This window comes from Peromyscus leucopus, chromosome 16_21 (genome assembly GCF_004664715.2).
Source record: "Peromyscus leucopus breed LL Stock chromosome 16_21, UCI_PerLeu_2.1, whole genome shotgun sequence".
In the NCBI taxonomy this organism is placed as follows: domain Eukaryota; kingdom Metazoa; phylum Chordata; class Mammalia; order Rodentia; family Cricetidae; genus Peromyscus; species Peromyscus leucopus.
In genome coordinates, this window is record NC_051084.1 from 26,434,021 (window position 1) to 26,450,357 (window position 16,337).

At 41.6% G+C, this 16,337-nt stretch overlaps 1 non-coding gene across 1 annotated transcript; it reads right to left on the bottom strand.

The window, feature by feature from the left end:
• Positions 1-14,830: 14,830 nt before the first annotated feature.
• LOC114698546 lies at positions 14,831-14,960 on the bottom strand. The gene has a single exon (XR_003735371.1). It is a non-coding gene; the product is annotated as a small nucleolar RNA SNORA24 (small nucleolar RNA).
• Positions 14,961-16,337: the final 1,377 nt, after the last annotated feature.

Here is a 16,337-nt window from a genome sequence, read left to right on the forward strand (position 1 = left end):
CTCCACTGAAAACATTCAACTGCATTATATAACTTTTGTCCTTTGCTCACTCATCGTCCAGGTTGTAGCCAGAAATACATTTTCAGAATAGAAAACAGAAGTAACTAAGTACAATTCTCCCACTAAGAAAAAACAAAAACAAACAAACAAACAAACAAACAAACAAACAAAACAAGAGCATAAAGCCCCAACCTTCTCACTAGTCCTGGCATCATGGCAGGTTACTGTATATGGCTGGGGAGGTTTCCATGGCAATGGCCCTTGAGTAAGTACATCGGGAATCAGGCAGCTCAACCCTCCCTCTCTGCTCTTATACTGCGCATGCTCTCTCTTGCTAGACGCTTGTCTTATAAACCTCAATGCACCAGGCCCTCTGCCTACCCTCTGGATCTGAAGATGCTTGTGTGCCATTTGCATCTCATGTCCTGGGACCTTCTATCCCTTCTGAAGTACATGTTCTCTTTTCTTTTTCTAGTCAAGATAAGGTCTTATGTATCCCAGGCTGGCCACAAACTCACTATGTATTGGGGGGATAGCCTTGAACCTCTGGCACTCATTGCTTCCAGCTCCACAGTGCTGGGATAACAGTCGTATACCACCACATCCAGCTTGTGAGGTGCTGGGGAACAGAACCTGGGCCGTTTGCATGTGAGGCAAGCACTCTGAAGTGTGCTACATCTCTATCACCGTCCCCCCCCCCCCCAATGACACACTTGAAATCAATTCGATTCCATGTTAATTTGTGCCATTCTTTGCTTTTTCTCCCCACTAATCTGCAGGCTAAGTGAAGGCAGGGGACATCAGAGGCAATTCATCCCCTCCCACCAGTGTCTGGCAGGCAGTAGGTAATCAACTCAGATGTTTTATAGAAACTAAACGCAGGTATATAGGTGCAGGGAGAAAGGTCCACAGTCTCAAGCTTAAGCTATCCAAAGACAGCGTGGTTCTGAGACCATGCAAGGCCACTAACGGCTTTGGGTGCACCTAAGAAATCAAGGCAGGAGACCTTCCTTTGCCACTCAGATACTAGGTGGACGGGAGTAGTAGAGTTTTTCTTTTTTTAAAACAAAATCTTCTCTTATGCAGGAACACTCAGCTTTATTATGTAAGATGTGCTACTTCTGAACATCATCCTCTCTAGTCCTAGCGCGAGCGTCTTCATCATTGCGCACACCGGGCTGGAGACACTGGAGGGTGAAAAGGGAGGACTCAGGGCGGAGACAGGCTGAGGAGAGAAAGGCGAAGAAAGATTTCTCAAGTGCTGAAGTCTCTGGATTGCGAACGCTGTGCTGGGGAATGTCTTTTTATTTCCTCGCTCCCACCACCCTTGCCACCAAATGTAATATAATTGTCTCCACTTCCATATGGTGACAGAATCCTAGCAACTGAATAAGGATCTCAATAACAAGGCAAACACTAAAATGTTGCATAAGTTACTTTTGCCTAGTTACATCCAAGATGCAGACCTTCTGAGTCCCTGGGAACAGACATTTTACAAAGGGGACAAGTACGGAACCTGAATGCACTTTTGGGATTATGAGAGCCCGAACCACAGTTTTCGAAAAAGAAATGAAGTCTGATCTGAATTTAGGACAAAGGAGCCGGAGAAACGCATTCCACTTAAGAAAGAAAGAAACCCTGTCGGTGTGGTTCATTCAGTGTCCCATCCTCCACCAGGAGAGGGAGGTGACTGTATTAGCTCTCTGAAGTAGAGAGGCTTGATTGAGAAGGCTCAGACGAGGTCCTGAGAGTAAGCATCCTAGGTGTGTGTTCTTTTAAGGGGGAGCAAGAGCCCCTAAGCCTTTTATTAAATAAATAGAGTGTACCTGCATACAGGACAAAGTGGAATTGTGGCTTCTGCATGGAGGCACTTAGAAGCCAGCCTGGCAACCTGAGTCTGACCCCCAAGTCCCACAAGGGGGCGAGAGAGACAACCAGAGGCTTGTCCTCTGACCACACACACACACACACACACACACACACACACACACACACACACGGTGTTGCACCTTGTGTGTGCATGCTCTCGCACATGCACACACACACACAAAACAAATGAAAATCCTAAAAGATGGGGCTGTAATAAATGGAGATGTGGAGATCCCTGGTTGTTGGGGAACACCCAGATGTCTGACTCTCCTAGCTTAATGAAGACTCTTTCCAAATATCTACTGCTGACAAAAATTACAGAAAATCACGAACTGTTAATTATAAATCCCTTAAATTCTGGTCATCCTTAGCATCGTTTATGTCTTGTTCTAGGCTCAGGAGCAGAGGCTATGCCCAGGAAGGTTGGAAATATTGCCTCTCTACTTTTTAACATGGCATACTGGCCCCTTCTTTAAGCATTTTCTATTAAATTACACATACATGTATTCATACAGACGCATATATAAAATACGACCCTCTGTAAGGCATAGCTGATTTTTTTTTTCTCCTCTACATTGGCGGCTGAAAACCTGAGAATAAAATTTGTTACCGTCTTCCAGCAAGGGTGTTGAATTTCTTGTCATAAATTTTGAATATGAATCTCTCCCCTGGCCCTATCTTGTATTCTTAGCCTTAGTTTTTTCCTTAGACTGATTTTTTTTTTTACCTTTTTGGAATATATTTTATATTATACTGCAGTATGTGTTTTTATTAGTCTTTCTCTGCAGGCCTTAAATTCTTTCCTGAATATAAATAAAATATATAGCATTTATAGATAGTTCCTTTCCCCCTATGGAAGGTTGCAAAATATTCCAAAGGCAACATATAATTGATTACCATCAGCACATAAACATTAAAATACTGCTACTTATAGTAATTAATTTTTGTGATATTTCATTCCCAAGTACAATTAGATGTTCTTAATATTTAATTCTTAACCTAAGCTCCATGGACCCTTTAAAAATTTATTATAAAAACTGTGTACTTCAACTTTTAATAAGAGAGAGTATCAAATTTTTAATCCAATTCTGAAAGGCAAATCTGACTCCCAAAATTAAAAAATTGCTTTGCAGTACATTGGTCACACTGGACCAATTGGATGAGAAAAACCAAAATCTCATCCAATTGATTGATCTATTGTCTTTTGGGTAGGTATTAGATGCTTGGTTCTGTAAGCCATGCTGGGAAGATAAAAGGAGGCTTACCAGTGTGACCTCTGGCTTCAGGGACTTCTGGTCCAGGAGAGAGGAGGGTAAGAATTAACCAAATGACAACATAAATGGGAGGCTAGAAGTGACAAGTATGTGCTAAAGTCTCTAGAGACCCATGGTTTTGTAGACTAACCAAAAGAAATCTCAATATATATTTTTTAAATTTATTTATTTATTATGTATAGTATTCTGTCTGCACGTATCTCTGCAGGCCAGAAGAGGGCACCAGATCTTGTGACAGATGGTTGTGAGCCACCATGTAGTTGCTGGGAATTGAACTCAGGACCTTTGGAAGAGCAAGCAGTGCTCTTAACCTCTGAGCCACCTCTCCAGCCCCCCCCAAAATCTCAATATTAATGGGCTCAATTCCCCAATAAAAAGACAGACTGGCAGATTGGATTAGAAAACAGGATCCATCTTTCTGCTGCATCCAAGAAATACAACTTACCATCAAAGGTAAACACAGCCTCAGGGTAAAAGGATGGAAGGAGATAGGCAAATCAACCCAAGAAGTAAGCAGGTATAGCCATTTTAATATCCCACAAAATAGACTTTAATCCAAAACTAATTACAAGAGATAGGGACAGATACTACATAGTCATTAAAGGAAAAATCCACCAAGAGGATGCAATTCTAAACATATCTACACCAAACACAAGGGTGCTCAAGTTAAGAAAAGAAACACTGCTGTGACTAAAATCACATATTGACCCTCACACAGTGATAGTGAGAGACTTCAATACCCAGCTCTCACCACCAGACAGGCCATCCAAACAAAAGCTAAACAGAGAAAAGGCTGGAGTTAAATTATGTTATAAATTAAACAAACCTCTCAAATATTTGCAGAACATCTCACCCAAACACAAAAGAATATACTTTTGTCTTAGCACCTCATGGAACTTTTTCCAAACTTGACCACATACTTGGACCCAAAGCAAGTCTCAACAGATACAAGAAAATGGGAATAATACCCTGTATCCTATCTCACCATCAATGATTAAAGCTGGATATCAGAAACAACAGAAACAATAGAAATTTCACAAACTCATCGAAGCTAATTAGTTCACCACTGAATGAAAAATGGATAAAAACAGAAATTAATAAGGAATTTATAAACTTTTTAGAATTTAATGAAAATGAATCACAGAATACCCAGACCTATGGGTTCAAAGAATAATTAACACCAATATTCCTCAAAAATTTCCACAATATAGAAACAAAAGGGACATTGATTAATTTTTATATAAGGCTACAATTACCCTGATACTTAAACCACAGGAAGAGCCAACTAAGAAAGAAAATTGTAGACCAATTTCCCTTATGATCATAGACACAAAACTTTTCAGTAAAACACCTGCAAATTGAATCTAAGAATATATCAAAAAGATCATTTAGCATGATCAAGTAGGATTCATCCCAGAATTGCAGGGATGGTTCAACATATATAAATTGATAAATGTAATCCACCACATAAACAGACTGAAAGACAAAAAAACCACATGAGCATCTCATTAGATACAGAAAAAGTCTTTCATGAAATCTAACATTACTTCATGATGAAAGTCCTGGAGAAACTGGGGATGTAAGGGACATATCTGAACATAACAAAGGTAATTTTCGGCAAACCTACATTCAACATCAACCCAAACAGAGAGAGAAGCAAAGCATTTCTGCTAAAATCAGGACCAAGACAAGGCCGTCTACTTTCTCCATACCTAGTCAATATAATAATGGAAGTCTTAGCCAGAGCAATAAGACAACTGAAGGAGATCAAGGGAATACAAGTAGGAAAGGATTTTATACACAGAAGACCCTAAGAACTCCATGAGAAACTTCTATAGCTACTTTCAGCCAAGTGGCACAATACAAAATTAACAAAATCATTAGCCCTGCTATATACAATTGACCAACACACTGAAGTCAGGGAAACAATATCTCTGACAATAACCCCCCCCCCTCTCTCTCTCTCTCTCTCTCTCTCAACTCTATATATAGAGTTGGAATAACTCTAAGAAAATGGAAGACTTTTATAATAACAGAATTAAGACATTGAAGAAAATATCAAAGATGATATCAAAAGATGAAAAGATCTTTCATGTTTATAGGTCAGTAGGATTAATATGAAAATGACCATCCTATAAAAAGCAATCTACAGATTCCACAAACCTCTATCAAAATTCCAACACAATTCTTCACAAAACTAAAAGGACAATTTTCAGTTTCATATAAAAAAAAAAGCCAAAAATGGGAGAGCTAAAACAATCCTGAAAAATAAAAGAACTGCTGGAGGTATCACTGTTGTAGGATATTTGTACACTCTGTGAAAAATGTATTTCTGTGATTGGTGTAATGAAGAGCTGAATGGCCAATAGCTAGGCAGGAGGTCTAGGCGGGACTTCAGGGCAGGGAGAGAACTCTGGGAAGAAGAAGGCGGAGCTGCCAGCCAGATGCAGAGGAAGCAGAATGAGCAAATGAGGCAATGAGCCATGCAACAGAATGTAGATACAATAAATGGGCTAATATAAGTTATAAGAGCTAGTGGGACAAGCCTAAGCTAAGGCCAAGCTTTCATAATTAATAATAAATCTCTGTGTCATTATTTGGGAGCTTGTGGTACAGAGAAAGACTCGTTACATATTACCATCCCCATTGTTAAGCTGTGCTACAGTTATAGTAATAACACCATGTTATGACATAGAAACAGATGCATCAATCAATGGAGTCAAATTAAAGACCAAGACATGAATCCATATATCCATGGACCAGATATTTGACCAAGAAGCCAGAATACACAATAGAAAAAAAAAGAATCTTTAATAAATGTTGCTGGTCAAACTGAATGGCTGCATGTAGAAGAATGCATATAGATCCATATCTGTCATCCTGCACTAAACTCAACTCCAAATGATTCAAAGACTTCAACATAAACCCAGCAAATATGCTGAACCTGATAGAGGAGAAGTGAGGAATAGTCTTAAACTCATTGGCACAGGAAAAGACTTTCTGGATAGAACATCATTAGCACAGGCACTAGGATCAACAATTAATAAATGGGACCTCATGAAATTGAAAAGCTTCTGTAAGGCAAAGGATACTTTCATTTGGAAAAAAAAATGGCAGTCTACAGAATGGGAAAAGATTTTTTCTTTTTACCAACTACATATCTGATAGGGAGACAATATCCAAAATACATAGAAAACTAAAAATCTAGATTAAAAATAATTCAATTTAAAAAACAGAGTATAGTTCTAAACAGAGAATTATCAAAAGAGGAAACTCAAATGGTTAAGAAACACTTAAAGAAATGTTAAACATCCTTAATCATCAGGAAAATGCAAATCAAAACTACTCACATTTTTTAGAATGGCTAAGATCAATAAAACAAGTAACAGCTCATGCTGGTGAGGATATGGAATAAGGACTCTTCCATTGTTGGTGGGAGTGCAAACTAGTACAGCTACTGTGGAAACCAGTGTGATGATTTCTGAGGAAGTTGCCAATAGATCTACCTTAAGATCCAGGTACACCACTTTTGGGAATATATCCAAAGGACTCTCTATCTTACTACAGAGACACTTGTTCATCCATGTTCATTGCTGCTCTATTCATAAGAGCCAGAAACTGTAAACAGCCTAGATGTCCGATGAATGGATAAAGAAAATTAAAGCCTCCAGTGTCTAATTGAGTTGTTGGCTAAAGGGGCCCCATGGGAACCCCCAAACAACTAATGCCATTGCTAAAGCTACTGATTGCTCTCCCCAAGCTGATGGCAAGATCCATTTGCCTAAGACAACACTTAGGTTGACTTCACTTGGACACAGAGAAGTCAAGCTGGTGCCTAACTAGAACACTTATTTCTACTGACTGATGCTTACAATACTACTGGAAGAACTCTGCATGCTACTAGAGGAGGAAGGTTAACACCAACCCTGGTACAAACCCTTCCATCTACAATGATTTCCGGCCTACATGATACACTGCTGTGAGAGTCGCACAAAAGTTGTGGCAGCAACCAGTTATTATCTGGTTGGATTTAAGGCTCACTTTGTGAGATGCCTGACACAGCTTGAGTGACCAAGAACCTGAGGCTAGATAGGTCAGGGACTGAGCGGGAAAACAAATACTACCGTTCTGTGAAAGGGACATAGCAATAAAATGACTCCTAGTAACATTCTTCTGTACCCATAGATCATTGTCTTGCTCAACCACTATTGGAGAAGATTCTTCCTGCAGTAGATGGGAACAAATACAGATATCCACAAGCAGACAATGTGTAGAGAGTTAGAGATCTCGGAACACGCAGTCCTAAATGGGATGTCTTCATCAAACCCCTCCCTTCAGGGATAGGGAATTATGTTGAAGAAGAGGAGGAAAGATTGTAAGGGCCAGAGGGGGTGGAAGACATCGAGGAAACAGTGTCTTCCAGATGTAACAGGACTGGCACACATATGAAGTCATAGAGGCTGTGGCAGAGTGCATAGGGCCTGAACAGGGCCAAACCAGATGAGGGACCAGCACTGAGATGGGGAGCTAGACAAGAGTTCCTGTCTTTAACCAAGAAGCTATCTCTAAATGAAAACTGCTCACAAAGGAAAAATTAGTTTTCTCCAAGGGAGTCTCACTGGGTATACAAACCACTCTTTAGAGCAGGCCCCATGCCCAGCAGTATCACACAAAACAGATCAACACAAAACAAACTTGAAGATTTTTTTTTTTTTGTCTCATATTGCTTTGTTTGGGCAGTTTTTACTTTGCAGGTAATTTGCTTGTATATTATGATTTCTAATTTTGAGTTTTTTAAGGAATTTATTTTTATTTTATGGGCATGGGTGTATACCTGTGTGAAGGTGTCAGATCCCCTGCAACTGGAGTTACAGACAGTTGTGAGCTGCCATGTGGGTGCTGGGAATTGAACCCAGGTCCTCTGGAAGAGCAGCCAGTGCTCTTAACAGCTGAGCCATCTCTCCAGCCCAGATTTTGAGTTTTTAAGGTGCGTGGTGTGTGTGTGTGTGTGTGTGTGTGTGTGTGTGTGTGTGTGTGCAGGCACACAAGTGCATGATTGTATCTATGTGTGCATGAAATTCTTGTGCTCTTTGCTTCTTTTGTTTTTATCTTCCTGTTTGTTTTCTTAAGAAAGAGAGAAAGAAGTCATGGAGTTGAAAGGGTGGGGAGATGGAGAGAATCAGGGAGAAGAAGAGGGAGGGAAAATCATGATCAGAATATATTGTATGAAAAAATTTATTTTCATTAAAAATATGTATGTGGCAGATGCTTATCAATGCTTCAGTCTTAAAACACATTGATCTTTGTTATACAATAAGTTCACTCAAATGGAGTCTACCATTTTTTAAAATTAAAAAAGTTATTTACATTATATATAATTATAAGTAAATATATAATTTGTTTACATTATATACAAATACAATAACATTGTATATAGCATACACACACACACACACACACACACACACACACACACACACACACACACGGGAGGCCAGCTCCCACATTTTCTCCAGGGTACTCTTGAGAATAGAGAGAGAAGAAATATTTATATAGAAAGAGAGTGTGGAGAAGAGACAGAAACGCAGGACATCTTCGGGAGAACCTGCATCAATATCCACTGGCCCCTTCTGCCTCTCCAAAAGGGCGTTTTATAGGAATGCCAAGGGGTGGGGCAAAAGACCTCCCCCTAACACAGCCAAGTGAAGACCCTTCCAATCACCTGGTAACCATGCACGTGGGCAAGCCATCCCTTAATGTAGCCCTGCTGGGTAAAGCAAGCTCAGATCTCACTAGGAAACCTTTGTGCCACCCCTACATATATTTATATATGGTAGATATTGGAAGATGTGTGGGGTTCAGAGAATAAATGTGTGGAGTCCTTCTACCTTTGCGTGTGTTCTGGGAATCATACCCACGTCACATTCAGGTGGTTAGGTTTACCAGAAGTGATTTTTAGCCTGAGGTGCCACCTTACCAGCCCTGAGAGTCTACCACCTTTAAAACGTGGGAGATGCCTTGGAGATGCTTATTACCCACTATATACACAAGCTACAAGTTACCTTACGTCGACCTTTAGTTTTTTTCTGTATGAGTTAGTTAGTGTCTATGAGTTAGTTTCAGATTCTTTAACAGACAGCTTTAAACCCAAAAACTCTTCAGAGAGGTGCCATGCCTTCTCCTACATAAAAATTTAAGGTAGATGTGTAGGAGAAAGAAACACACCCTCCTTGGAATAGGAAGCCTGCATTCTAATGGTTTAGAAAGTGCTCCGAATATCTCTGGCTGTGTAAATCAATACATGAAGACGTGGCTGAAGATCATAAATAGCTTCCACATTGTTAGATATTTTCCTGAACTTAATCCTTTATGGGGAGATTGAGGAAGTTACACGCCAACCACAGTACCATGGCTGAGGTCATGAAACTGTAAGCAGCACTTAGCTGGGTACCTTCCTGAAGACAGCTCATAGCCTTGGAGGCAAGGAATGGCGCTGCTTCTCCCTTACAGACAGGTTAAAGGGAGATTTGGAGAAGTGCTTGTCAGTTTTATTGTTATTCTTACATAACCTAGAGCCATCTGGTAAGAGGGAAGCTCAACTAAATTACCTCCACATTGGCCTGTAGACATTGTCTGTGGGAATTGTCTTGATTGATGTGGGAGGGCCCAGCCCACTGTGGGTGGCACTCTCTCCAGGCATGCCATATTGTTCTGTGTAAGCATGAGCCAGCAGGCAGCTTTGCTGTGGAGTGTTGTTCTGTATGCTGTGAATATGTGTTGCTCTGATTGGTTGATAAATAAAATGCTGATTGGCCAGTAGCCAGGCAGGATGTATAGGTGGGATAAGCAAATAAGAAGAATTCTGGGAAGAGGAAGGCTGAATCAGGAGACTTCAGCCTGCCATCCAGGGAGCAGCATGTAAAGCCATGGAAAACTTGGAGATTTATAGATTAACAGAAATGGGCTGAGTTTAAGTGTAGGAGCTGGTCAGTGGTAGGCCTGAGTTAATAGCCAAGCAGTTTTAATTAATATAAGACTCTGTGTGTTTACTTGGGTCTGAGTGGTTGCAGGACCAGATGGGACACAGGAATTTTATAAGTGGCTGTGGGACCTTGGTGCTGGGCGAGCACAGGAAAACTTCAGCTACACAGCATTCCTCCATGGTTTCTGCTTTGGGTTCCTGCTTGAGCTCTGCCCTGCTTTCCTTAATGATGGACTGTGACCTGGAAGGTGGAAGCCAAATAAACCATTTCCTCCTCTGAGTAGCTCTTGGTCATGGTGTTTATCACTGTAACAGAAAGCAACCAGCACACACAGTGACTGGTCCGAATCAGGAAGCTTGTGGGGAGGATTGGAGTCCCAGCACTATGACCCTGAAGATATCATTGTTAACACTGCTTGGCATGTTGCAGAAGCCTGGATATTTTGACAATTATTGCTGATAAACTCACATTCCTTCAATGGTCAAAGGCTTGGGTGAACAATAACTGCATGCCAATTCAATTAAATAATCAGACACAATAAAGCAAATCAGATGAATCATCTGTGATCAAAAGTAACACGTAGCAGTTTTTAAAAACAATGTGGTTGACTTTGGGTTAGAGTAAATTATTGGACTAGCTGTAGTATTCTCTCTTAGAGACCAAAATTTGAATATACTTATTTTAAATGCCTCAGTTAGGTATACAAACATTATTTTGCTAACTTGTTTCCACTCTCATTTTATGATTGCATTTTGATTTTTTGAATGGGGATCTTAGGCAGGCTGGACTGGCCTTGAACTCCCTGTTCTCCTGCTCTGCTTCCTGAGTGCTTGGATGCCAGGCATGTGCCACAAGTTCCAGCTTTCTCTCTCTCTTTCTTTCTCTTTCTTTCTCCCTCTCTTCTCTCTCTCTCTCTCTCTCTCTCTCTCTCTCTCTCTCTCTCTCTCTCTCTCTCTCTTTGTGAGACAGGGTTTTCTGTGTAACTGCTTGAGCTGTCCTGGAACTCCCTCTGTAGCCCAGGCTGGCCTCGAACACAGAGATCTGCCCGTCTCATCCTCCCAAGTGCTGGGATTAAAGGTGAGTGCCACCACCACCCCACCACAGCTTTCACTCTTTTCTTTCTCTTTCCTCTTCCACAGTTCTTCATGATGGCTGCTAGCAGAGACCTTGCCCCTCCCATAATGATAGAGGCCATGCTAGTTTTGCATACCATTAATTAAATAGTTTTGCAGTCTCACGCAATGACGCTGTGCAATTCATGTAAACACAGGTGTATGTGTGTGTGTGTGTGTGTGTGTGTGTGTGTGTGTGTGTGTATGTATTCATATGTATGTGCCTGTCTATGCACATGTGTTAGTGTGTGTGTAGTGTGGATATAGCTACTGGGTTTGCTATAGATACAAGTGAACAACAGGCTACAAAGTTTCTGTTGGATCACAAAATCATATCACCAATTAGAAGTAGACACTGAGTAGTAATGACTCTTTCACAGTTTCTGTGATTATTCCCAGTTCACTGTGCAGGAGATGGTGGCCTGCATGTCTAAGCTCCCCCTGCTTGTAAATAGAGGAGCTGGTGCTAGGCCTTGTGACTGAAGCTGGATCCTCTGCAGTCTCCCCTTCAATCTTGTCCTCTCCACTAACTGACGGATTCAAGAGCATATGCTGTTTCCAGCATGGGTACTCTAAACTCTTCAGGCAGGCCTTTGTTTGCTTAATCTGCCCATAGTTTTTGCACACTCTGCAGGAAATGCCACTATCAACCATCTGGCCCTTGTTTGCTTGTTAAAGCTGCCCAAGATCATGTCTGCATATTCTGCAGGTAATACTACCCTGGAGATCCGAGAGCTTGAGTGTCCCTCCCAAAGCTTCAGATACTCTCTATCCATAATCCAGCTCAATGCTGTTCCTATGGGCCCATTTCAAATACTTTTCTAAGTCACCCTGTGGGCCATCTACCCACAAGCTGTAGTTCTGGATCAGCTGCCCACTTCTGCAGGGGAGCCCCTGTCCCCAAGAGCTTCAGCCACATGGGGCTACAGGAGAGCAAAGACTGTGCACTTTTCTCAGGAGCATCTCAAGGGCACTTGCCAGCTTCTGAAGTAAGCGCTGAGCACCCCTTGGTTCTGGATATGGTTGCCAACCAATGCCGATGTTCACCTTCTGAGTTGCCAGAATTAGCAAACAGAACATTACAGAAGACACAAATACACCATGGCCCCACTGCTGTGCACTGGAGATTGAACTTTAAGTGGGCACCCTTGGCTGGATCTGCAGATTCATCCTTGTGTGTTGCCTGGATGTTTATTTTATATCTCTAGTATATGGAGCAGATGCATCTGGAGGCTGAGGGAACTCACCGCTATCTCAGGGAACTTCACGCTCAACTCTTATTGCTAATTGGTATTTTTTTTCTGTAGAAAAGAAACATTGTAAATGTTGTTCATTTAGGTCTGTCACCCTGCGGCTACCTTGTGACTTTATAACATCATTGTTCTAGTTTAATTCCTGTTGTTGTGATAAAATACTGGACAACAAAGGGGAGGACAGGGTCTATGTGGCTGACAATTCCAGATGACAGTCCATCATTTCAGGGGCGTTAAGGCAGGAACTCAAGCAGCTGTCACATCACATCCACAGTCAAGAGCAAAGAGAGATGAATGCATCCTTGTTTACGGTAATACAGTCCTGGGACCAGCATATGCCATGGTGCCACCCTCAATGGGTTGCATCCTTCCAACATCAATTAAGAATCAAGGCAATGCCCCCAATACAGGCCCACAGGCCAATCTGATCTAGCTAATTCCTCATTAAGACTCTTCCCAGGTGACTCTAGGTTGTGTCAAGTTGACAGTTAAAACTAACCAGCACACATGTATATGTGTGTGTTCTATGAAGTATCTACACACACACACACACACACACACACACACACACACACACACACACACACACACACATACCCCACATCACACACACATGCATATGGCTTTTATTAGCTTGTACCATAAGGACACATACTTGTTACATCTAATAAATGAATTTGATCATCTCTGCTATTTGCTAGATTCAAATACATTGAACTCCTTCTCATGTATTTTTTTTCTTTCTAAAATAGCCCTCTTAGAAGTAAACAGGAAAAATTAAGAGCATATTAAATTTATCAGAGCCCCTGGGGTGAGATGATCAGCCACTTGACTGAGAGGTCAGTGAATGTGTTTGCTAAAGAGGTAGTCATCTGGGTGCGATCCCAGACCTATTAACTCAGAACAGTGCAGTGTGGATCTGAGCAATCTAGAATTTTCAGAAGTCTTCCAGATGACTGTGATGTTCTCTATAGTTTAAGAGCCTTTTGTTTATGGAGGTAATGTTCTAGAAAGAATTGATTTCAAAGTTAGAGGAAAAAAATTATTATGTTCATCCTTAAACATGAACTGCCATCATTCTTGGAATTCAAAACATCAATCATCCTTGAAAATATATCTCAAATCCATTATACCAGTATTAAAGTGCTCAGTAATGTAAGTTTCCTATTTAGCCATCTGAGCATTTAAGAATTGTTAAGTGGGAACTGGAGAGAGGGCTCATTGGTTAAGAGCATGTCTTAGTTGGGGTTTCTATTGCTGTGAAGAGACACCATGACTACAGCAACTCTTATAAAGGAAAAATATTTAATTGGGGTGAATTACATTTTCAGAAGTTCAGTCTATTATCATCGTGGTATGACCTGATGGCATGCAGGTTGACATGGTGCTGGAGCAGGAGCTGAGAGTTCTTACTTCTTGATATGAAGGCAACAGGAAGTGAACTGATACACTGGGCATGGCTTGAGCATATATGAGACCTCATAGCCCACCTCCACAGTGACACACTTCCTCCAACAAGCCATACCCACTCCAGCAAAGCCACACCTCCTAATAGTGTCACTCCCAATGAGCTTATGGGAGCCAATTACATTCAAACTACCACAGAGCACTTGCTGATCTTCCAGAGGTTTAGAGTTCAAGTCCCAACACCTATACAGTGGCTCACAACTGTTTGTAACTCCAGTTCCAGAGCATCTGACACCATCTTATGAACTCTGAGGGCACCAGGCACATGTGTGGTGCATATACATACATGCAAACAAAACATTCATACACATAAAATAAATTAAATTGAATTAATTAAAAAAAGAATTGGTAAACTATGGCAGATATTAAAAGGCTGCTTGATGATTAAAATAGAAATTGAAAAGCTGGAGTTATATTTCAGGTGATAGAATGCTTTCCTAAGATTAAGGAGACCCAGGTTCCATCCCAAGTAGGACATAAAACTGGATGTTGTGGTGCACACCTATAATCCCAGCACAGGGGAGGTAAAGGCAGATAGATCAGAAGTTCAAGGTCATCCTCAGCTACATACTGAGTCGGAGGCCAGTTTGTTTCAATTTCTTTTTTAATGAAGGGAAATATAGTACTGAGGCTTATGGAGGACAGAATAAATTTATAAATGGACCTTTATAGAGAATGTTCTAGCATCCAAATCTAGTACTGGTGTGGGCAACCTAAGATTTTTATTTTTGTAAGAGAGCATCATTGACTGACAGCTCCGTTGATGACTGTATGGTGCCTGAGCATTCTGAAGAAATTTGTAGAAAGAACGGTGGTCTAGAAGTATGGAGGCTTGGGTTGTATTATTTAGGACTTTTATATTTTACAGTGAAGAATGTTACCAATGTGAATCAGAATCAGACACCAAGGAAATGGTGACAGCTTTGCCATAAACAGGAACATGTTTTTCCATGACTAGGAAGGGGGTCTGCTACAGCTGACAGGTCCCAAAGATACCTTCAGTCTACTTTTTTTAAAGTTTTGGATTCTTTATCAATAAAGAAATGACCTATACCATTAACTGACCTTGAAACATCTTCTAGACAAAGTCTTCTCTATCATTCTGAGTGTCTGGAGCCAGTCCTGTGTTCTCCATCACCGCTCTCAGATTTTCATTCATAATGTAATCTCATTCTGTCCATTGGTGTGAGGTTAATGGGGACCCAGTCAGGTTATTCCCGGCAAGAACGATACATCGGCCCCCTCACACAAGTTCCTTGTAAGAGATAATTCATCCAAACATCCACCATTCAGTAAGTGGGTGCCATTTGTCACTGCACTGGGTCCTGGGACCACAATAATGAAAACAGTCAAGTCAAATGGGATCTGGACTTATGTAGCCTATGCCATGATGGGACCAGTGAGCAGGAGAAGATAACTCAACCAACCGCCTGTGGACCTAGACACAAAGAGAACAACTTCCCTTCACAGTTGGTGTCTTGAGGGGTCGTGAGGATCGGGGTGACATCAAGTAGCAGAAGGGAGCCCAGGAAGGAGGTGAGATCTGCCTGGAACCAGGAAGTATAGAAGGTAATGGGTGGGTGGGGGGTGGGTGGGGTGGGGGAAAAGGGAGGGCAAGGAAGACAGGTTCCAGAACCCTGTAGGATGTCTTCGTTACATTTCTATCTCTGCAAAGACATTGTGATTCCCTTATAAAAGGGAATATTTATCGGAACTCATAGTTCCAGAGGGACATGACCATAATGGCGGGAACATGGCGACAGGCAGGCCGGTATGACTCTGGAGCAATAGCTGGGAACTTACATTTGATCCACAGCCATGAGACAGAGAGTCAGAGAGATGGAGGGAGGGAGAGAGGGAGGGAAGGAGAGAGAAATGGTAATGGCATGGGCTTTTGAAACCTCAACCCCCTCCCCCAGTGGCATACCTCCTCCAGCAAGACCACACTTCTTGATTCTTCCCAAATAGTTTCACCAACTGTTGACCAACCATTCCATGTATATGAGCCTATGGGGGCCATTCTCATTCAAACCACCACAGAGGACAAGCTTGTGTGTTTGGCAACCAACATTCTGGAACATTCGCTTCTATCACTGAGAGGCTGCTTATTCCAAAACTTGAGGAAAGAAGCCAGAGGTGTGGAGGATTTCAGGAGCTCACGGGTCATGCGGTGACCAGTTAGTGAATGGGAGAACTCAGCCAAGCTTCAGTTTAGAATGGCAACTCTTCTCATTTCAGATGCAGAATCACTGTATGGTCTTGGCTCTGTTCTTGGCACTAAAGCTTTCCTTGGGCCTTGGCTTTTGTTTGGTGAGGCAGAAACAGCATCATTCACCCCACGAGGCTGTTGGAGACGTGTAGTGAGGTGATGAAGCACCA